Source organism: Anarrhichthys ocellatus, unplaced genomic scaffold, assembly GCF_004355925.1.
Source record: "Anarrhichthys ocellatus isolate YVR2014 unplaced genomic scaffold, GSC_Weel_1.0 scaffold5, whole genome shotgun sequence".
Taxonomy (NCBI): domain Eukaryota; kingdom Metazoa; phylum Chordata; class Actinopteri; order Perciformes; family Anarhichadidae; genus Anarrhichthys; species Anarrhichthys ocellatus.
This window is the reverse complement of record NW_022280035.1, coordinates 430845-453928: the sequence shown is the minus strand read 5'-3', so window position 1 is coordinate 453928 and position 23084 is coordinate 430845. Positions and strand designations below refer to the sequence as shown.

The 23084-nt window shown below is 41.8% G+C and overlaps 1 protein-coding gene across 2 annotated transcripts in view; it reads right to left on the bottom strand.

The window, feature by feature from the left end:
* Window positions 1-23084, bottom strand: part of LOC116382116 (opsin-5-like) — a 54977-nt gene that overhangs the window by 20706 nt on the left and 11187 nt on the right. The window contains exon 1 of one of the 2 annotated variants that reach the window (XM_031844840.1): window positions 22717-23016. The exons of the other annotated variant lie outside the window; for it this stretch is intronic. The gene's annotated coding sequence lies outside the window, so the exon portion shown is untranslated. Of the gene's footprint in view, window positions 1-22716; window positions 23017-23084 lie in introns of those variants that run through there. 2 annotated transcript variants of the gene reach the window in all.

Below are 23084 nucleotides of genomic sequence, written 5' to 3'. Positions count from 1 at the left end.
CGCGAGAGCCATTCGTGTCGTTAGTCATGTAACTGTTTTTTCACTTGCTAGTGACGTGAGTTGCTAGAAAGTAAACCTAAACCATGCCCTCTTCCCAAATCTAAATTAATGGTTTTGTTGTCTAAACCTAACTTCCTGTGAAGATGGACGTTTTATTTTGAAAGGACAATATGCATGTAACAAACATTTATTGACTCGCTGTCATGAAACGTTGAAAACTTACGTGGAGAGTCAGTGCTGCCAAGGGGTGAATGACCAATGTGTTGTAAATGTAGAGAAAGTAAATGTGTGTTACCTGTGTACTTTAGACTAAAGTCTACATCTTTACCTAACCCTTAACCAAGTGCTTTGAGCACCTAAACATAACCATAAAAATGTTAATCATGCTCTAGTTGCTACGAATGAGTATATTATAAGATTCAATATTGTAGTAAAACAAATGAAATACTGCTTCTCTTAAAATTGCTTTTTCCTTAGTGACAGTGCGGTTAGTGACAGTGTGGGCTCCATGGTAAAGTAGCTCTGGCAGCTTGATGGAGTAGCAGCGGGGGAGGCCGATGGGTTAATTTGTTGCGTTTTTTCCAATTCACAGTTTTAAGATTGCTTCGAATATTCCTGTGTTTACTTTAAGTGGGTTAGCTTGCTTATGTGGGTGTGCACATACGTCACACCCACATAGAAGCAGAATCCCTCTATTAGTGAAGCATCAAAGAAGTGACATCTTCCAACAAAAGCATGACAGAATCTCATCTAGTATGGTAGCTATTAATACAATCTGTGGGCGTGCACGTTAATTTAGCAGTCTTTTAAGAGAATGGAGAAAATATGGAGAAATTGATCTTCAGCTCGTCTCACTTTGTGCACTTCTGGGTGAATAATGAGCTCCGTGCGGGTCCATCTGACACCTCCATGCCCTGCCGCTGCCCTGCCTGATGACTCCCACGAGGCCTGCAGAGGGTTTGATGAGGGAAACGCAGAGATCCAGAAGCTAACCCGGACCTTTACGACTCCCTACGAGACCTGCCTGCTGCAGACTGCAGGATAACTGGCAGAGACGGTAGTTAAACCTTTAAAATTAACATATCTGTGTGTAATGTAATTTTAAGACAAACTTTTTTTGTGGAAAACCCATATCAGACATTATTATTCTAAGCAGACTATTTTGCAACTAATTAAAACATGTCTTGAGGGTGTCTTTCAAATATGACTTACCAGAGTGAAGTTAGACAGCAGGAAAAGTGCAACTCAACAAACCAGAATAAACATTTGCTTTGCAGTGTTTCTAACTAAAATCTGAACTCAAGTCAATCGTGTCTATATAGCCCAAAAACATGGCCCAGGATTTGTCTCAGAGGGCTTTGGAATATGAACAACACGCTCTCGTTTTGGACCTGTGATTCAGAGAAGGAAAAACTCCCAAATGAAAAGGGAAAACCTCAGTAGGAGCAAAAGAGACATGCTGCCATGTGTACAGATTAGACAGAAATTCCAATACTGTGTGCATAATGTATAATTAAAAGTAAATATTGCTCTCTGCTCCATCTGTCTGTCCAACTGACTTCAGCTTCAGATCTTTCTTGCCTCCCATCATCTGATGGCCCCCTCACGCTTCCAGCAGGGCTATCATTTATCACAATGTACTTGAAAGCTTTTTGCACCACACAAAATTCTCCCGCTGCTCGTCCACTTGTCAAAAATATTTTGATCAGGGGAATTGCTGTCAAGGTAAAAAACAGAGTCTGGCTTCGGACCATTTCTGCCGTTCCTTTAGCAGAGACATGGACAAAAAGTCTGAGTTACAGATGCTTCACTGGCGCCGTCCTTGTGCCAGCTGTCCAAACCCGAGTGTTTGTTTTGGGTTTCAATGATTTATGCTAATCGAAATGCATGAGTAAATCACCACAACATACAAACACATGCATGTTGATCCGCAAAGCCAGCAAAAAACAGCTGATGGAACAGAGATAATCACCAAACAGGGTGGGCGTGGAGCTCATGTGGAAACTATGACTGAAGTTGTTGTTGTTGATCTTCTTAGTAGACTATGTAAGAGGAAAAAGAGGGAGATTTAGAGAATGAGAAAAGAAAGAAAGACAAGGTTATGACAGCTTGTCTGTGCTCCAGTTTCTTGCATGTGGCTGATGGTAGCCCAGACAGGGCTCTTATTCTCTGAGCTGGCATGCTGGAAACTCAGAGAACACAAAGCTTTCTGGAACTGGGTTCCAGTTCTGACATTATATAAACAACACTGACATAGCAGCCTGCCAGGGTAATATTAGCTTGGAAAGTTCAACAGTTAGCCGAGAGTGAGCCAAGTCAAGAAACAGGTGCAGGACCTCGTAGGGAAGACGGACACACACTCGCATACAGACGTATGCTTGCAATACTAGTTGATAATGGACTAAACAGTTCTGGGGTCTTCTGGAGAGGAGCTGCCCTGTGGGGAGCTCCTCCGAGAACTACATTACAGTGCAAATATTACTGGGTTAGCCTTTGTGCTATTGGGTTAGTATTTGTACTAACATTACTGGGTTAGCCTTTGTGCTTCTGGGTTAGTATTTGTACTAACATTACTGGGTTAGCCTTTGTGCTATTGGGTTAGTATTTGTACTAACATTACTGGGTTAGCCTTTGTGCTTCTGGGTTAGTATTTGTACTAACATTACTGGGTTAGCCTTTGTGCTTCTGGGTTAGTATTTGTACTAACATTACTGGGTTAGCCTTTATGCTATTGGGTTAGTCTTTGTGCTAACATTACTGGGTTAGCCTTTATGCTATTGGGTTAGTCTTTGTGCTAACATTACTGGGTTAGCCTTTGTGCTATTGGGTTAGTCGTAATAACATTACTGGGATAGCCTTTATGCTATTGGGTTAGTCTTTGTACTAACATTACTGGGTTAGCCTTTGTACTAACATTACTGGGTTAGCCTTTGTGCTTCTGGGTTAGTCTTTGTACTAACATTACTGGGTTAGCCTTTGTGCTATTGGGTTAGTCGCTGTACTAACATTACTGGGTTAGCCTTTGTGCTATTGGGTTAGTCGTACTAACATTACTGGGTTAGCCTTTGTGCTTCTGGGTTAGTCTTTGTGCTACTGGGTTAGTATTTGTACTAACATTTGCCTTTGTGCTACTGGGTTAGCCTTAGTGCTTTGTATTTAAGTTACTGGGATAGCCATTGTGCTACTAGGCTAGCTTGCTGAGCAGCGACCCTCACTTGTTCTTTGACTCAGTTGTGTGCTCATGAACTCTTGTATCCTCTGGTGCTGAGCTAAAAAGGTTCACTCAAAACAGCGTTCTGGGAACTACGAAGTTCTTAGAACTATAAAAAGTTCCTCTTGTCCAAAAAACACCTCTTGCACGAGTCACGAGTCCTCAGCTCCTCAGGCCATTTATAATTGAATGATGAGTCATCCTCCTTTCTGAGTTTGGGATTCATTAAGAGTTAGGGACAAAACAAGCATATCTCGAAAAAGCATCTCATTACTAATCAGATTTGTAAACATGACTTTCCACTTTTCATGACCCAGCTTGTTTATTGATTAGATTATTATTATTTTTAATTTTTTGTCATGGCCTGTTTTCTGCTGAATGTAGATTTTACATTTAACTTCCTAGAATGATGTTTGCTCTTATATGCTGCTATGATACAGCAATCACGGGTTACAATACAATTTAGTTTGACATGTAGTGCTCTCTTTCTTTTCTTTCCATATGCTGCTGGCATATTAGTTATGGTAAACTGCCGGTACATATTTAGATTTCATGTACATTAACATAGATGGAACAGTTGCATAACAGATATTGAAAGCATATTAAATGTTCTCAAATGCAAGTCATGAATCTTCTGAAGATGATTACCCAGATCCCTGTGAGACCAGCATCCCTGCCAGAGTGGAATTAATAGCTTGTTTCAAATAATGTGGCTCAATCACTCACATAAGAGAGAGAGACCATTATGAAATCCGCGGGTCACCACAGTGCATCGTACTATTTTCAACGAAGCAATTGTGAAGCTGGTAAATAGTAGGAATAAATGGATTGATGTAAGGGGTCTCTTGATTTTCATCAAATATTATTACAGAGTGCAGCGGAGGGATATTGATTAAGTTTAGACAGAGTTACAGTAAAAATGTCAATCCGTTATTGTACCCTAGCCATAACTGTATCAATTAATCTGCTGATTATTTTCTTGATTCATTGTTTGGTCTATAACTTGGTCCCAAAAAAAAGGGAAAAATTAACTGTCCATTCCTATGTGCTTTTCTTTTTACTGAAATTGATATCATAACATAAGGGGGGGAGGGGGCAACATTTCATTACACAGTGCAGTTCAGTTTCTCACAAAAAAGTAACGTGTGTGTGTGTGTGTGTGTGTGTGTGTGTGTGTGTGTGTGTTGGTCTGCTGTATAGGCCGCCTCTGCTGGATTGTTATTCAAATGGTGACTTTTAATTTTTGGAAGTGGCCATAACATTTTTTCGAGCCTATAGAAACATGTACACACATGCATTGATTTCAGTGAAACTATAATAGACTGAAGATTTAATGAGTGGAAAGATGAAATAGCAGATATATTATGAGGTGAAACAAGAGACTGTCATGTCATTCAAAACAAAAGTGTCTCTTTTGTAGGAGGACTATTTGTCTCGTCTTTCTAAAGACTTGGCTGACCTTCAGAGATATGATGAAACAACGATCACTCACTCTGCTGACATTGGTACACAGGAGTGTGTCTTTATGTAAAACCTAATAAAAGCAATCTCTCTCTTTCTCAATTTCTCTAAGTGCTGTATGCCAGTACAATGGGCATGTGTCTCATATTGGAATTAATTTGAAATGAGTCATACCCCTTAAACTACTGAAAATAGTGATTTTAGGAATTTGGCTTATTGAAAGTGAAGGGATGGCTCAAGTGGCACTAGTGCTATAATGCTCATGTAAGTCTCTCACCCGATCACTCACACTGGGACAGTAATAATCTTGGCTTGTGCCCCTAATTTGTAGCCCCCAACCCCTAAAACCCATCTCGTGTAAATTAATGTCAACAAACCGAGACAGATAATTAGCTCCAGTTTTTATCTCGTTCTTTTTTCTATTAGTTCTACTCATAGGAATAGAACAGGAGTAGAACAGACTATCCTATTTAAATCAACGTGGCAGGATGGTCAGAGCGGCAGCTATTTTTACGTGTGTTGTTGTCTTTGCAACCGTTAACGCTAACTTCAATATAAACTTAACGGAATTACAGGAAGTTGTGGACTCACTTGTCACAGCGTAGGAAAGCACATTGCTATCCCCAGATGAGTGACAACTTCATTTTCTCATTTTCTGTAACCAGTGTAGCATTAAAGCATGGTGGAATTAGCAACCTAACTAGCGTACGGCTGCCTAGTTAGTTAACTAGCTTGCTAACTCTACAATGCTTTAATAAGCACTGGTTACAGAAAATGGATAGCAGGCTTCTAGCAAGCGGCAGCGCTGCGTCCAACAGTCCCTCTCCCTCACTCCCCCGCCACTCCGGAGAAGGACAAGCTACCTAGCTAGCTAGCCAGCCATCTGTCTCGCCGGACAACGCTTTATGGCCCCACTGACGTGTGTTGGCACCGTATAACAGCGAACAACTATTGCCATTTTCCTTTGCACTAGTCAAATAACCAAGGAAAAAAGCTCAATGTCCCTTTTACTTCTATTTCTATGGTTTTAATTATAATTTCTTGGTCAGGTTGGCTTTCTTTAGGTGCTCCGTTTATAAAAAACAACATAGCTCTGAGGATTGACAGCACTGGAGGTGAAGCAGTAACAAAAGCAAATAAGTTTCACTTTCAGACTTTAACTTTCTTTAATTTCACTGCGTTACTCTCAGCATACAGTCTTCTATTGCCCACAGCTATTCTGTTTCAAATTACGCCGACTGCAAGCACGACATTCACTTTACATTAATTCCAAAATGATGTTCCTCATCCCATGTGTTCAATAACAGCCTTTTAATCACATCATACAGTGTTTTTGCAGAGGTAAATCTTAATCTATGAATAAATTAAAGCGCGTAATCAATCCTGGCAATAATTGAAACAGCTTATTACTGAAAGAAATGTGCCTCAAGATTTTTACGGATGAAAATTGGAACGTGCATAAAAAACCCAATTACACTTTTTTAGCCGTTCTAGCCCCATGGCTCTATAGTGATGTCAGCCTGTTGGTCATCCCACCACTTTGGTACAGAACGAAATATCTTAACAACTATTGCATTGATTGTCGTGGAATTTTGTATGAGCTTGAAATCTAAAACAATGAGCCAAAAGAGCTCAAAAGTTCCAGCGTTTGGTGTTGATTCTCTGTGGGTTCAACAACAAGAGTCTCCCTCTTGACATCACATGAAGCTATTTGATTGTCAACATCGCAAATATTGTGTAATTGAGTTTAGCCTCCCTCCAGCTCTAAACACGGCTCTCAGTTTGCTCGGTCACAGAGAAAATGCTGAGTCACAGGGGAGCCCCCCGGCTTGAGCACGGCACTAAGTCTGTCAGCTTAAATTAGTGAAGGGTTACTCACGTTACTGTACATACACATCGTTCTCCATTTTCATCACATCTCTCTCTTCTTTATTCTTCTTCATTCCTTCTACTTTACACTGCCTCTCTATTCTGGCTCTCTGAAATTGTTCTTGCTTTGTGGCACACAAACATGCGTGTGTTTTGTACAGTTTTTTTAATGTACAGTACATGGTATTGAAAAGACAAACTGTTTAACTCTTTGTTAAATGCTCTGTACACATTAGAGACCTATCTGCACTCATTTCAGTGCCTCCATTGTTTGCAAGAAAATAGAACAAAAGAAATCATGGATTTCCCTTCTTTTTTATCTCCATACATTTCACTAGATCACATTTATTTTTGCTGTGACATCATAATATGTCACCATCTGAAAGGGGATCTGTCACTAAATGAAACATCTGTTATGTATTTGAATAAGTCACACAAAACCCAACAAGATTAAGCGTCCACAGCGACGCTAGCGGCTTTGTGAGGTGCTTTTTTATTATTCCCATTGCATATTTCCATGGTATACCTTATATTTATATAATCGCTTTCTTCCTTCTTTACTTGTTCTGCATTTACAAACTCGTCCCTGCACAATCTCTACTTGTGTCATGTTTGTAGCCTCGTTCAGTTCAGTCATACCTCTACAATGGCTCTATTGGAATCATCTATAGCACATGATCTGAAGTGCACGGTGCAATGGTGCATTTAATTGAGCAGAAGTACAAACAGAATGAATAGACATAGGACGTTATGAATGAAGGTTCCAGCTATTCAGTACAGACGTAGAACTGTCTTGTATTGAAGAGTTTCATATTCTGTTTGTCGCTGTCCCTTGACAGGTAGTGCTGAATTCATCTCGTTGTGAGATATTGTGAAGGGAGCGAAGCTGTGTGACCGGTGCGTTTGATAAGTCTGCTTCTCTTTTGCAAGAAGCAGCACAAAGAAACACAAGACAGCTGCACAGAAAGTCAGTGGATTGTTATTCAAGGTTCTCCAGGCAGCATGAACAGAAAGCTGTCTTGCTTTTGCTGCACTTTTTCTGCCCCTTGAAGACTTAGAGGGTCGTCTGTTGAAAGCGGCCTCCAGCTCGAACCGAATGGTCGTTATTAATTCCTCCGAGTTTGTGCAACTCATCTGTGTTTCTTCTAGACTTCTATACAGAACGCCTGCAGAACGAACCATACAATTATGGTTTGCAGGAATTACTGAATGAGCAGCCAATAGAAATAAGGGAAGAAATGGTCATTAAAGTCTGCATCAAGAGTCTCTGCCTTTAACTTTAAATTAGAATATTACACAAAATGAATGAACCATTATTATTACAACTTGTTTCAGACATATTCTGAACTGAAGAGGGTACTTAGCGTCTGTACGTGTGAAGAATTATGACACATTTTAAATCTTTATAAGTCAGTGAAGTTCTGTGTGTTCATCAATCATGTCCAGTTTTGTCTGGGTCCACGTATGTGCGCCTGCGTGTTGGATTATAGGAGGCGTTTTGGTGATCTTGGGTTTCAGATTTCTGACATGGAGCTGAAGCACGGAAGGAAAACCAAGCAGTGGCATTCTGAGACGAGAGTCTCAGGTGATGTTTTATTCAGAGCAACAGAACGGAGTGCGTGAAAGTAAGGACGGTAATACAGCCAAAAAAAAATGGGGATGACAGTGGGGCCCATGGTGTGATTCTAACCATGAGTGATGGTCAGGTTGTCCGGGCTCTGTGTCTGTCTGTCTGATTATGTCAGATTCTCCTGAGGTTACCATCACTTCAAAGTCTGATGATTCGAAGGGACGGGGTTCTGAAAGCCGGTTTCATTTTCATTAGAAAAAAGGCGATGGAAAACATACAGGTGGCAGCTTTCTGATGCGCTCACCCTTTGAAAATACATCACCAGTGGTAGATTAGAGATTAGAGCAGCTGTAGCTAATCAACGTTGATGTAACGTTTGACTGTTCTGATTTGATCTCTGCAGCTGTCGTCTGTATTCAGCAAAATATTGTTTATGAGCGAGAAGACACTAAGACTGTGTCTTTGTAGTTGTAACGGTGAAGATTCTTCTCTAGAGACGTCAATTTAAGAATCTACCAGTTAAACTATGACTCATATCAAGCTTTTACAGTAATCTGATCAATTTAATAGTTACAGGACCTTCAGTATGTGGAGAAAATGAAAATGTATAAGGCCACGACCACAAACTACAGTGTTTACCTGAGCCAACAAAATTGTAGTTATTGTTTAAAAAGTTTAACCTTTCGTTACTTACAAATGTTAAAAGAGTAACATAATAAGGGATTCAAAAGGATTCTGAATTAAGTGGATTCCCCACAGGGTTTGAATTTGATTTCATAAAAAGGTTATCTAACACCTTCCCTGGTGATTCCTTTCTTCTTGCGAGCAACGATGGTGCATGAACAGAAGACGATAGAAATCGATATAGAATGGCGCGCATGCCTCGCTAGCCTTCAGAACCACTTCTGAGACTATCTGAGGGAAATCCATTTGAACTCATCTGCCCCGGCAATGATGAGACCAAATGAACATTTGTCTCAACGTCCCTCACAATTTACTGCTAAAACAACAACAACGACAAAAAGCACTTTGTATCCCGGAGAAGTGCCGTTGTTCAGACCCACCTCTGAAGAAGCAAAGACAGAGTGTTTCCAACATTCTGAGATGACCTTTACATGAGAACGAGCTGTCAGTCACTCGGTAACACCACTTGGTGTTAGAAAGGATACAAGTACCAGGAGGACGATTACTCACTCCCTGCCGACGGCACTCGCCCATTCAATCACACTCAGCTCTCAAGGTGGATGTCTCTGGAGACACGTCTGCCTTCTTCCAGGTTATCACACTTTCTGCTTTCCAATATCAAAGTTAAAAAATAAAGACTTAAAATAGAAAGTATACAGATATTCTCAGACCACAATAGCTAACTTTACTCAACCCGTTTAAAGCTGAATTCATACACGGGCCAGGACATGATGTAATCACTTGCTTCAGGTCGAGGCTAGGGGTCTTATCGATAAATGCAATCTCGTTAAATCACGGAGTGCACCACAATTTTGGTCTGTCGCTCTGCGCGTGGATGTCAACAGAAACAATGCACACAGCAGAGCTTTTGTTCCTCTAACACCGTGAACTGCTGAACTGACAGGATGGGAAAAACAAACTGATCTCTTAAATGCTATATTCAAGACAAAGAGTCTTGAGTAAGATGTACGATTTGCATGTAGTTACTTTTAGTTTCTATATGCTGCAGTTTTATAAAGAATGTTTAGTGTAACATAAACTCTAGCTGAGTGTGTTTTACTGTCTTGGTGGTGCGTATTTAAGATGACTCAAGCTGGAGAATTTAGGATTACACATGTAATACATGGCTTATTACTTCTTTAACTCCAACCAAGTGGTCTTTTTTTACCGAACTTTCCCATACCCATCAATACTGTAGCTACTACAGTACACGTGGATATCACAGGAAAAATCTAACTGAAACACATTTAGAACATGTAGTCACTGAACGTAATCCCAGGGTTCTGCAGGATCAATCAATATCTCCTCTGTGTTCGTCGAGTGGGTCGCTTCGCCCTGCAATTCCAGCGTGGGTGAGTCTGGAGTGAAATGAAATCGGATGGCCACATCTTCCTTGCTTTGCAGAGTGAAAGAATTGTCTGTGATGTTTCAGCAGCACCACGTTCTCTGGGGAAAGTTTCCTCTGAAGAATCCAGATCTAACATTGGGTAATCCGATGTGTACAGCGAAAGAGATGAAAGACGTGCAGTAGGATTACGTTGTGTCCCACATTGTTTTGTTCTTTTTTCCATCTCCACAAGGGGCCCCACTTCATTGACTTGCAATGCCTGCTGGACGGGCCACAGCGATGGACTGTGAGCAGAGAAACATGTGCATGCTAAAAGGCCTCGGGGAGAGATTCTAACAACGTGCTGACAAGATGCAAATGCTCACTCACAGGTAAAGCTCACCTACGAATTCAATCTACATCCAACCAGAGTGAAAGTCATGCAACGCTGACAGAAATCTTTCATAGATGTTCATTAACTTTGCCAGCAGGGTCATGCAATCGCTCGCGTGTGTGAGTGTGCACCTCTGTGTCTGTCCACGGCTAATCTCGCATTCGGCTGCAGCAAGCTGCGTTATACTTTGAGTGGCCAGTTATGGCTGCATGTTCAAGGACCTCTTCTGGTTGCGGTGACTCACACTTCTCAAAACACATTTTAGTACCTGCTATATACTGTCACTGACTGCCTGTAGGTGACCCCTCATTCACAACTCTTACAACAGAACTACCAGTACACACACGCACTGCTGTACCTCGCCACCACTGCAACACGGGCAGCTACGTTTTTTCTTCTTCAGATCATGGACAGCCACGTCAAGCTTCAGGGTCAGACCGAACAGTAAAATCAGCAAAACTAGAGCATGTTCTCCCCTCAGCAGCGAGGGTTTTCCTCGCGGGTTCTCCGGCTTCCTCACAAACTCAATGCAGCTTATGTTAAGTGATGACTATAAATTGACCGTATAGGTGTGAATGTGAGCGTGAATGGTTGTCTGGCGGTCTGTCCAGGTTTTACCCGACCTTCATTGACTCTTTAATTCTTCATCCTTTAGTCTCCCCCCCCCTCCTCCCTGCACTTCTATTTCATGAAACAGTTTTTCCTCCTCCTCAAAATGCAAATGAGTGCCATCTCAACCCAAAGCAACCCAACTGATCCATTCAACACATACACACTCATGGCCTACTCCACACGATAACACTGAACTCTATGGTTAGGCTTTGTACGTCAATCTGTTGTTTACGCAATTATGTTTTGTTGCTAAAACTGTCACTTTTTTCTTTTTTCCTCCTTCGCTGTCTCAATCTGTCATATGACACCCGGTGACATTGTGGCTCTTCGCTGACCAGGCAGTTTTCTGAAGGGCACTGGCCTCTACTTTGCTTATTGTACTATCAAGCCGCTCTGCACCACAGTTTCATCATCCTCATTAACGGATGCCTCCTACATCCCCCGAGACTTTCAACTCCACCGTTCGCTGTCTTTTTTCCATCATTAATATTCACAATGTTGCTTTCCATTATAATACCCATATCTTATTATTTTATTTGTCTTATAAACTTACTTCTATTGCTCTGTATATCTTTATTATCCATTTGTACACAGAAACAACATAAAAAAGAAAGATGTACACATTTTGAAACAAGACAAAGAGCCTGAAGCCATTTATTTGACCTGAAGAAGACACAGCGGTTCTTTGAGCTAAATGCTAGAGTTAGCAATATGCTAGCATGCTCACAATGATGATGCCACCATTCTGATGACAGACAGGTATTATGATGGCGATGTTCATTATCCAAGATCAGCGTGTTAGCATGGTAGCATATGCTAATTAGCACGAAACAAAGTACATAAAGTTAGGGAATCATCGTCGATATTATAATTCATTGTAATTCTGAGGGGGAAAAGCATGTTTGTATCCAAATTTCTTGGAGATCCGTCCTATAGCTGTGAAAGAAATTCACTCAAAACCATAAATGTCAACCTCATGGTGGCGCTAGAGGAAAGTCAGAAAGATTCATCCTCTGGGGACCATCAACGTCTGTTCACAATGTCGTGTTAATCCAAAAGTGGTGGACCGACACACCGACATTGCCGTCCATAGAGCGAAATCAATATCCAATTACCTCGTTTCAACGTTTCCTTCATGCTCCAGCCGTAGCCTCGACTGTTCTTCACTCGGTCTGTTTCCTACGTCATTGAGACGTGAGAGAACGGAAATGAAAGAGGCCCAGGCCATCTGATCTGTTGAGCTGTCCAAGCAGCACAGTAGCGCTGAGTGAACACTCCGGCAAATGGAGTCAAAGGTAGCGAGACTGCATCAACATCCACTCGGCCCTCTCATCATATTGTGTTTATTTTAGAATAGCCTCGCACATTATTTACACTATTTCTTTTCTCCTTTAATATTGGGCCCTGTGAACTAACGACGACGACATATAATACTTCATAGGTTCCTGAAAGCTCTTACAGTAATGATATTTATTGCATTTTCCTGAACATTGCATTTCGTTTTTGCTGCCCTCAGAACTGACCTGTTAAGAATTCACCACAAAACTTGGTTGATGATGGATGACCTCACTGCAGACACCAGCAGCACTCTACAGTCTGCCAGTCAGGCTCTTAACTACTATTCCCTCAGTGAGCATGAGCCTCTCAGTCTTTTGTTAAACTACAGCACTGCTTCTTTTCCTGCCATGCTCCCCTCTCACCCTCCACAATTTCTTCTCCAAATTCTCCATTTTCTTGCTTATCTGGAAATGTTTAGCACCTTTTTACATTTTTATTTTTATTTACAGACTACACCTCTATGATGACTTGTCACCACGTTAGATTGTGTCGTGCTCAGACCTTTGGCACAGTGGCATAATCCTAGGTGTTGAGTACTGTAGCTCAGATCTGTGTCAGACAGACACGAGAGGCAGAGGGCCCGAGGGAGAGTAGCACAGAGAGGGATGGTGTGATGTAATCTTTTCAACAGACAAAGAAAGTCATGTAAGAGATGAGGAGAGACGTGGCCTCTTCCGCTAACTTCAAACCAAAATCCACAGAGATGCTTAAAACAGTCATATTGAAGTCAATGGGATCAGCGTGCCTGTGTGCATGATACATGGGGGGAGTTTGCAGTATGCTGTGCATATCTAAATGTGAATGTGTGAAGGTATTCCTGATCATGTATATTTGATCTTGCAAATGCATTTGAACTAAAGTCTTCTTCAATGTTGGACTGAGTCGGGGGAGGATTGCGAAGGAGAATGTATGGCGAGGAAATTATTTTGTTGCCGTGGAAGCAACTTGGGAGCAAACTTGTCCTCCGTCATGAAATCAATGTTGCATTTAAACGACTGTGCTTTAATGATGGCAAAGCATCTGCTGTAATGCTGATGGGGAAGCAGTTACACAATCGGAGGAAAGGAATGAGTAAAAATAAAAAGAGAGAGCTACATACCACATGCAAAAGATTCACTGAGAGAAACTCGAGATAGCCTTAATTCATGAGGTTTGTTCACTTTGTGAGCAGCAAACAATCTGTTTGGGATATTATCACCTGATAATTGATCACCTGACACTCAAAAGTCCAATATTCACCCTTTCCTGTTATCTCTGTTTCCTGGGGGGAAATATCTGTTCTGACTATAGTTGACCAGCTCGCCGCTACCTTCGTCTGTTTGTTGAGTGGTGCTGTGACACAGAGAGTGTAAAGTGAGCTTATTGGCTGAAAACAAGGTCGATGAGAGCTGAACCAATCACAGCAAGAAACACAAAGTCATTTTATACATCAGTACAAATACTATTGTTAATGTCACAGTTTGAAAAGTAGAGAGCAGTGTACTTCAATGTACTACATCTAGAGATGTTCCCTTAACAAGTAAAACAGCTTTTGGCTCATTGTCCTGGTAGAAGTCAAATATTCTGCCATTGCCAAAATATCACTGGTTTTACACGGACTTCTCATCGAACAAATATTGTTGGAAAAGTTATCATGAGCTCTGGCAAATTGTAAAGTGCAAGAGAAAACATCTGCAGATTATTTCCATGGACAGCAGATGATCTGATCGTGTATGTAATCGTTAGTTGCTAAACCAAATGTTTGACATGGAGCCAGACCCGTTTGTTTGAGGTGAACTTCCCGTCCTCCCTCCCTTGTCTGGCCCTCAACGTTATTAAAGGTGCAATACATGCAATTCAGAGCATTGAGCATAAAGCAGCGAACAACTATTTATTATGTAAAGATGAAGTAGGGCCTCTGTGTGTGTTGAAATATGAGCTACTCTGTGCTTTTATATAGATAGATAGATATATATTTTTTATTTTTACATTGCCGGGTTGGCTGCTCATGCTTTTATTGCATGTTCGTGTATGACCACGCCTCACTGACTCGCTCACTGACACCACACTACGCTCCGCTGAAGCCGATAATGCCGCATCGACCGGCGGCATAGCACCCGCCCTCTGCCGTCCCCTCAGGTGAACACTTTTAGCTCCGTTTGCGCGTTCACTGTGGTTTTGCACTGTCAGCGCCGTTAGCTGCGAGCCATCAGCTGTTTTGAGAACCTCTGATTCGGCATAACAGTTTAAACGCTCATCCCTCCCACACTGAGAGGAAGTGTTGATACTGACTGACAAACTTCAAATCAGCAAATGTGCCACAAACCACAGAAATAGAAAAACTAGTCAACTCAAGTTCTCTTTTAAATATACTGTAAGTAGCATTTCACACACAAAGCCGTTAAGTGATTCATAGCACAGAGAGAAAGGTATGACAGAAAGAACAAGTGTGAAATAAAACGCAAGCACAAGATGATTCTAAAGACTCTGCATGCTCCGGCAGCCAGTGATGGGATAACCGGTGATAAGTGCCAATTCAATTACATCTTTGCTGGCTGTGTGCTTTGATGTTTGTATCAAACAGGCTGATATGTGTGACTGGAATGTCACACCTGTGGGGAGCGTAGGTACATTTTAATCTGACAACATCTACAGGGTGCCTTTCACAATAATATTGTCATTCCAGGTTAGTCTGTTGGGTTTTCACAGGTAATGTTCTGAGGTGGGGAAGCTATTCTTTGAAGAGGATGTGAGGTTGACATTTGGTTACAGTGAACACAACCTATTGGTGCCCAGTTGGTGGCCGTACTTGCCATTTGGAACCCAGTGTGTAAATGAGTGTTTTTATGCATCTATTGGTGTGGTGGTGTCTGTGTGTAAGGGCGTGTTCATGTTGTTCTTACAGCCTTAGCTGGGAGTGACAGCCTCGTACATAACGCATGCAGTACATGAGGATAAGGATAGCTGACATGTGGCTGCTTGTCATTGATGATACATCTACCCTGGGGAATGACCATGCTCGCAGATAATCGCACAGGAATGTACGTACGCACGCACGCACGCACACACTACCGAAGCCAAAGCGTATCTTTCTTCAGGGTAGTGTAAATGGCAGATGTCCTTTTCAGAGTCAAAGGCTTTATTGTGCTTTAAAGGAAGATCACCCAATCTCTGTGTAACATCATTAAACAATTGTTCAGCGTGCCATCCTCTGATATGTTAAACAATTCTATGTGAACTGCGTATACAGTATGGGTTCAGTGAGGGTACAGCGTGTTATTACATGCTGTTAAAATGTTAATTTCACAGTCAAATACCTCATTCTTTACATTATTTCATTGGCGATGGGCTTGAATATCGGAGCATATATATCTTTAGTGTATCGACTCAAGTAAGGCAAGACATTGGGTAGCGTGACAATATTACATTACTACGCACACAACCAGATCGTTATACAAACTCATGTAGTCTACTGACTGAACACACGCACACACACACACACACACACACACACACACAGCAATCACACTTATTTTTAAACCGGCTGTTCAGTGAGGAGACACCAAGTGAGGGGAATGATGTGAACTTGTCACAACGAAGCATTTGGAGGGCGGCTTAATCATCATTAGGATACATTTTCCAATCGCTTGTAGATTCTACTATATTTTATTTCATGTATATTTATCTGAACCTTAATTATGTGAAAGTCACACTCTCGGTTTGAAAGTTGTGAAAGGGTTAGTGAAGGGTCTGACTTTTTGTCTGTTTTAACCTGACCTGTATGATGTCACACGTGTGTGATGATGCTTGATTCTATTGAAACATTCAGTCCAATTATAACCACAGTTTTCACACTGCAACGTTTAGCAGAACACATGAAGATAAATATTGCTCCATACTTCAGACTTAAACACTTTTAAAAACACCAAATTCCAATCAGTTCATTCTTAAGTCCAAGTCTAAATTGTCTTTGGCCAGCTTTGAGAATATCTTGTGAGCTGTAATGAATATATACGAAACGAAACACAAAAGGCAATAAAATGTCCAACTTGACCTTACGAGTTTGTTACACTCACTGACCACAGGCAAGGGTTTCAATAACAGCTCACAGTACACACTCTGATTCAGCACACACACAGCTGATTCTATGGATACAGCAACAATATCCCTAAACTGTGATTATTCTGCCGCACAGCTTAATAATGGAGGCACGTAATGATGCACAAAACCAGATGTGACTCCATTTAGGTGTTTCTGACATTACATCCTAAGAAATGCAGACTGGATTACATCAGTTCTTCATCAGACATGAACAGAGAATTAAGTTTCACATGTAAGGAGTAACCTCGGGGACAGCCCATACCCAGTTTATAAAGTCAAGTTAAAAAAACAATACACAGAACTTCTCGTATACCTTAACATGCCAACAATATGCATATCATTTAACTCATTTTAAAACATCAACAGAAGTAGGGATGAAAGTAAAGGCAAAGAGAGTCTTATTTCTCTAATCATTATGTTTAGGTGATGTCACATTGCTTTAATATTACTTGACACAAAATGTGGGGCTTGGACACATGACCTCTTTTTTGACTTAATTATTCAGAACCTACATTTTCAACCCTTCCAGTTGACCGCCACAGGACCTTATTTCAGAATAAATATGGAGGTTAGTCAATGTGGAGAAACAAAAAGAAGTTCGATCCCGTTTGAATTGTGCCGTGAATGAGTTCGTCAGTTCAAAAGATAATTTTGCAAGTCAAGAGAGTCGCATTATGTCGTAAAACTGTTGACATAGAAGGCTGTGAAAACGCGCTGAGAGACTACACACCTGAGTGACGTCTCTCTCTGAAGCCACGATGTTCTCACACAAACAACCTCGCTTGTTCTTTTCTCTTCCTGGCTGATAGAAGAGAGTCACTGGATGAAACGGGTAAAATAACGGCACAACTTAGCTAAGTTACCTAGCTAGCCACCTAGACAACTTTCTTGACATGCAACAGTATCTTATCGTAAACATCACATTCATTCATGTCTTTCATCGTTGACTATTGTACATATTGTTTCCGAAGGTCCTATGTGGGGCACGGACAGGGGCCTGTCTCTTCACAAAGAACGAAAACAATTACATTCAAACATTTACTCCAACACCAATTACAGAAGGACTGTAGGTTGTACAAAGAAAACAAGGTCTATTATAAAAATGGCTGGTCACATAAAGAAGAAGTGGACACCACACAAAGCACAAACATGTTGGACAAGTCCCTGAAGTGCTAAATTAGAAAGTCACTGCACTGTGCTGGGAAAAGAAAACACCTCTGACCTTTACTGAAAAGACAGCAGATTGCTAAACATTCGATGGTTTCTTTGTGCGTTTGTTCTCGTGTCCTTAAACTGTCCTTTAGAAAGAGGAAACCACAAACACCTACAGTTTGGACAGCCGTACGTTACGTGGGACTTGTCAAACCGAGATTGGAAGCAGTCCGTCAGGGTGCTTGCTAGGTGCTGTTTGTTGTCGGCCTTTAAATCTTTTCAAAACTCTTGACTGGAGCTTTATTTGTTCTCAGAAGCAACCCAGGCTGGAAGTGTACACGCTATTCTTCAGCTGTGCAGAATGTGTTGTGCTCTTCAAATTCAGCGTGGCATCATCCATGAGGCCTGTCCTGTGACTCCTGTTAATATACAACAGGAGCCTTATCTCCTTAAAGTTTCAGATTCAGAGGAAGTCAATGACTGCTCTGTTTGAAATGTGAGAGCACTTATTGTTGCTCTCACTGGCAATGCTCAGTGCAAGATCTTATCCAAAATCCAACTAAAAAACATCTTTGTGCCAAAGTATTTGGTTCACACTCCGACACCGAAAGACGAAGTCTGCATTTGATGTGCATCCCCTGACTGCACATGACAGCTTCCCTCAATCCTAATTCACGTATTACAAATCACAGAAAATGATCTCATCATGAGTACAAAGTGAGCCAGTGATACCAGACCTCTAGAGAAGTAAACAGTTGTGCGAGCAGAAGGGCATATTAAAGGGATCGCTGCTGCATCCATTGGTTCCCATCACAGTGCAGGGCCATACTCTCTCGGCCCATTACACCTGCACAATAAAACTCGCTTTTCCACTGGGATCCAAACCTTTGATCGACAAAACCTTACCACCACCGCACAATTCAGCTCACTTTTTGCAACCGCTTTTCTTTTCAAACTGGCTTACAATTCAAGCAATGCATGGATCGATGAGTGCCATGCGTGCTGTGGAAGTGTTGCTGGTGCAAACCAAAAGGAAGTGATTCAGGGGGGGATGTCAGTTGTTGGAAGAGAGAGGCAGAGTGAACACATGGGCCAACTTTTAAATCCTGGAAGGCCCAGGTGAAGTAGATCAGCCGACGTCTGACGTCAGCCGACTGGCTGCAGAGGTGGGCAGGAATAGCCTCCAGGACAGCAGGAGGGATGTCACACATGTGACTCAGACCTTTTGGAGTGCATAATGCACCAACCAAACTGTACAAAAACTTAAGGAGAAATACCAATTATACCAGTATGAGAGCAAACAGCGGAAAAACACATTGCATAGGCAACTAGAAAAGAAAGTATAGTGCAGATCTCCGCCAGGTGTGTCTGCAACAACCACTGCTGGATTGATTCAATTAATACAACCCACAGTTGGCTACCGCCGCGTTTCGACACCAACGTAAGGCGTCGTAAAACAGACTTCATTCAAAGTGAAAAACAAGCTGTGATGTATGGCAATCGAAGTGGTCGTATAAGACATCTTTCAGACAATCTTGCCAAAACCAAAACTCACCGAGCTGTCGTTTTGAGAAAGTGTGAGTCATTGCAACCGCCCATCCAAACTATTATGAAGTTTACTGCAGCAGAAATATGAGATTAGCCGTGGACAGACACGGAGGTGCACACACACACACACACCTCGCGGAGATAATGAGAGACATACTCTACAAGCTCTGAGACAACTGGTGCTTCTTCCCGAAGATGTTTGTTCAACAGCCGAGTATTGATTTTGCAAGAAAGGCTCATTGACTCAACGACAATGTAAGAGTTCTGACTGTAACCCTTACGTTGTTTTGTTATTTAAGACAGCGGACGATGCTGTCTTTAGTAATGCACAATAGCAGCTGTATGTAAAGTATTTTTTTAAAGCGTAATCATTTCAAGTTCATCAAACTGACAAAATCCTGTGTTTGGTAAAATGCTCTAGCTAACAGCAGACTTCATTTCTTAAGATTTACTCTCCCTCCGTAGAGCCTCAATTCAGTCTCTATTGTCTCTCAACAGCTCTCAGCATGGTGGCAGCTCCCAGCTAACGGTGCGAACTGTGAATGAAACATGAATTGAACCAGATGTACTTTCTAGGGTTCGTTCTGTAAGTCGATGGGATGTGTGTGTGTGTGTGTGTGTGTGTGTGTGTGTGGAGGTAAGAAGTGCATGTGTGACTATCTGCCCACACTGAAACTATAATGAATGCTCCTTCATTATGCACTCCTACACAGCATGTCAGTGACCTCTTCCATTGATGTCCGAGTACAAAGTGAAAAGAAGGAGTCGTTTTTCTGAGTATGTAGAAGTGTGCATGAATGCATTTCAATGAATGCATTCACTCCATAACCATGATCAATGATGTACCCTTGACCGTTTGTCTGGAATATTTGCATATTTCACAACTCCATATGTTAGAACTAACGTGCTCCGTCAACAAACCAGCAGCAAAGAAGGAAGGAAACACGTGATGTAAACTCCACAGAGCAAACACACACACCCACAGAGCAAACACACACACACACACACACACACACACACAGTGGTCAGTCTGCTTATAAAACATAAGTCGAAGCTCCACGGGAGTTCTCCTTCATCCTTGTCATCTCTCCAGAAACCTGATTAATTGTGGATTCACCCGCACTGCCACACCGCCGCTAAACACGCTTCCCTCCCACACTGATGTGGAAGCTGCTGCTCATAATAACACCGTACTGTCGCCCAGTGGGACTAACTGGGTTATATCACCTCCACATGGAAGCATCAAGCGACACAAAGAGTTAACACAGCAACGCATTCATACACCTGAACCAAAAACAAAAAAAAAAAAAAGCGCATATGAATGCATACTTGCATAATACTGAATGTAGGATTGCAACCAATTATTGTCATTATTGATTTATCATGTAGTCCATTCAGTGTCAGAAAATAGAGGAAAACAGCAATTCACCACAACCAAAAGTGATGTCTACATATTAGAGCTGCAGCTACTTTCATTATGAACAAACTGACTCAATAATTTAGTCTCCCCAACATCAGAAAATAGTCAAAATGACCCATCAGACCAGAGCTAAAGATAACGTCTTGTTCTGTCCAATCAGTCCGAAAGCAAAAGATATTAAAGTGATAATGGTACAAAACACCAAAAGCAAAACATCTGCACATTTGAGAATCCACAGTCAGCAAATATTTGGCACTTCTGCTTGAGAAAGGATTTTTCAATTATCAACATAAATGCCTGTTGATCGACTAATAATTTCACTTTTCCTTTCTATTGCTTGTTTTGTCAGAGCAACGGTCCAAAAGATATTCAATCGAACGAAGGCACAATCACGGGAATGTCACACACACGACTGCCACTACACAACAGGGATCTCTTGTGGTCCTGAACATCATGTGAATCAAGAATAAATGGTGAGAGCTTCCTGCTCGCTGACAATTGTCCTCCGGCAACACTTGCAGCAGGGCTCGACAAAGCTCGGTCTCTCGTGTTGGATATTGGGTTTTTGATTCTTGCTTTGTCGGGCCGGTGGAGAGCATCAGCAGCATGGGATGTTTGGATAACATGCATCCTCTCCAAATCATCACATGGCCTCGTGTAACGTGGATGTCAGGCAACTCCAGCCCTGCCGTTCATGGTGTAACTGTCAAAACCTCAATCACACAGGTGGTTTTGTTTTTATAAAAGCTTGAACACTAAGTACCTTGTATAAAGCTTTATTCCTGCTCTGATTAAATCAGAGAACATAAATCCGTGAAGGCCATCCCATTTGACTTTGTGTTTCGTGCACAGAGTTTAACAGTTTAACCGTGCAGCACGGAAACTAAGCAGAATTATTTAGATGAATCAAATCAAACATCTCTTCGGTTCGGCCAGAAATTGAGTTAGCTAATCAGGTGGAGTGTGCATTACCGAAACAAAATAGTTATCCGCAGAATGAGAGAAAAACACTCAAATTCTCAAAAGGCTGCTGAACTGTGGTACTTATTAGCTTGATAACACATGTTAATGTCCATTAAGTGGCTCTATGCTTACGGGAAGTGTTCATGTAAGTTCATAACAACCAACATGTGAAAGCGGGTCCAGTGAGAGGACACATATAGTACCTCGATGCAGGAAGACGTAACGGCAGCGAGTGCTTCGGATACTTACGGCTCGTATTTCACAAGTAAACATGCACGCGTCAAGCTGCTGAGAGCTATTTGATTATCACTACTTGTCCTTTAAGAGAGTCTCAGTCACAAGCACTTTCACTGCAACTCTCCCCCCGAGCAACAGGCGACAACAAGTCCCACGTGGGACAGGGAACCACTTCGTTGTCTGTTCATTCAGAGTTTAAACAGTTTGTATATTTTGAAAGATCACTTCCTGTGATGACTCACACTTGACATTTACTGCTACAACTGTATGACATATTGAACATGCCCTTACTGTACAAAGCACGCCAGTCACATGTGGTTCGTTAAGTGTGTATGGAAGGTCAGAGGACTGCTATAAACGCAATAAACGTGACCAATTCCAAGTAAAGTTCACTTAATCAACTGTACAGTACAACATATTCAGTTAACCTTCAGCACACGTGTGCTCCATAGAGGTTCGAAGCTTACAGACTTCACACAAACTCATCACCAGTCTGGTCAAGTCACATGAAAACAGTCAGCAAACTGTCTTTCGAGGCAAAGAAAAAAAAAAAAAGTGTAATAATGTAAAACTAAAGAGCAGAGCGGTCATCACTTGATATCAGCCGACTGGATGTTTGTACACAGAAAGCTGGTCGGACCAGATACGACACACAGTGAAACTAGAGCCTGGGACAAATGCAATGGCATCTATTTTACTGTTCAGTTTCAACTGTTTTTATGAATTAATAGCATGCTCATATAAAATAAAAATCTCATCGGGTTGGAGTCAAACATCTTCTAAGAACATGAAGCATACAGCTCCAGTCCCACAGCCTGCAGTGAATGAAGCGCTGTAGGTCTCTGCTTACCTTAATGAGAGGGTATGCCAGAGACGGCTGGGGATCATGGGTGTCGAGCAAAGTCCAGAGCAAAAGTGGTCAAACCTTCAACCCCACGCGTGGCCACACCACAACCAGAGCGGTCGGACAACGGGCTTTGTGTGCGCAGCAACCGGGAAAACTCTGGTGCGCGCTGTATAAGCGTTCCCTCACACACACACACCAGGACAGCTGTGTTTGGGGAGATCCAAGAGGCGACAGATAGAGGCAGACGTGCTGCTGCCTTGTGCTGCTGGTCTCTCCCTATCTATCAGCCTGCAGCTCCCACTCTCTCCCTCAGCCTCTGTTGCTTCGTTCTCCCTCTCATTCCACTATATCTTTCTCTCTGACACACACGC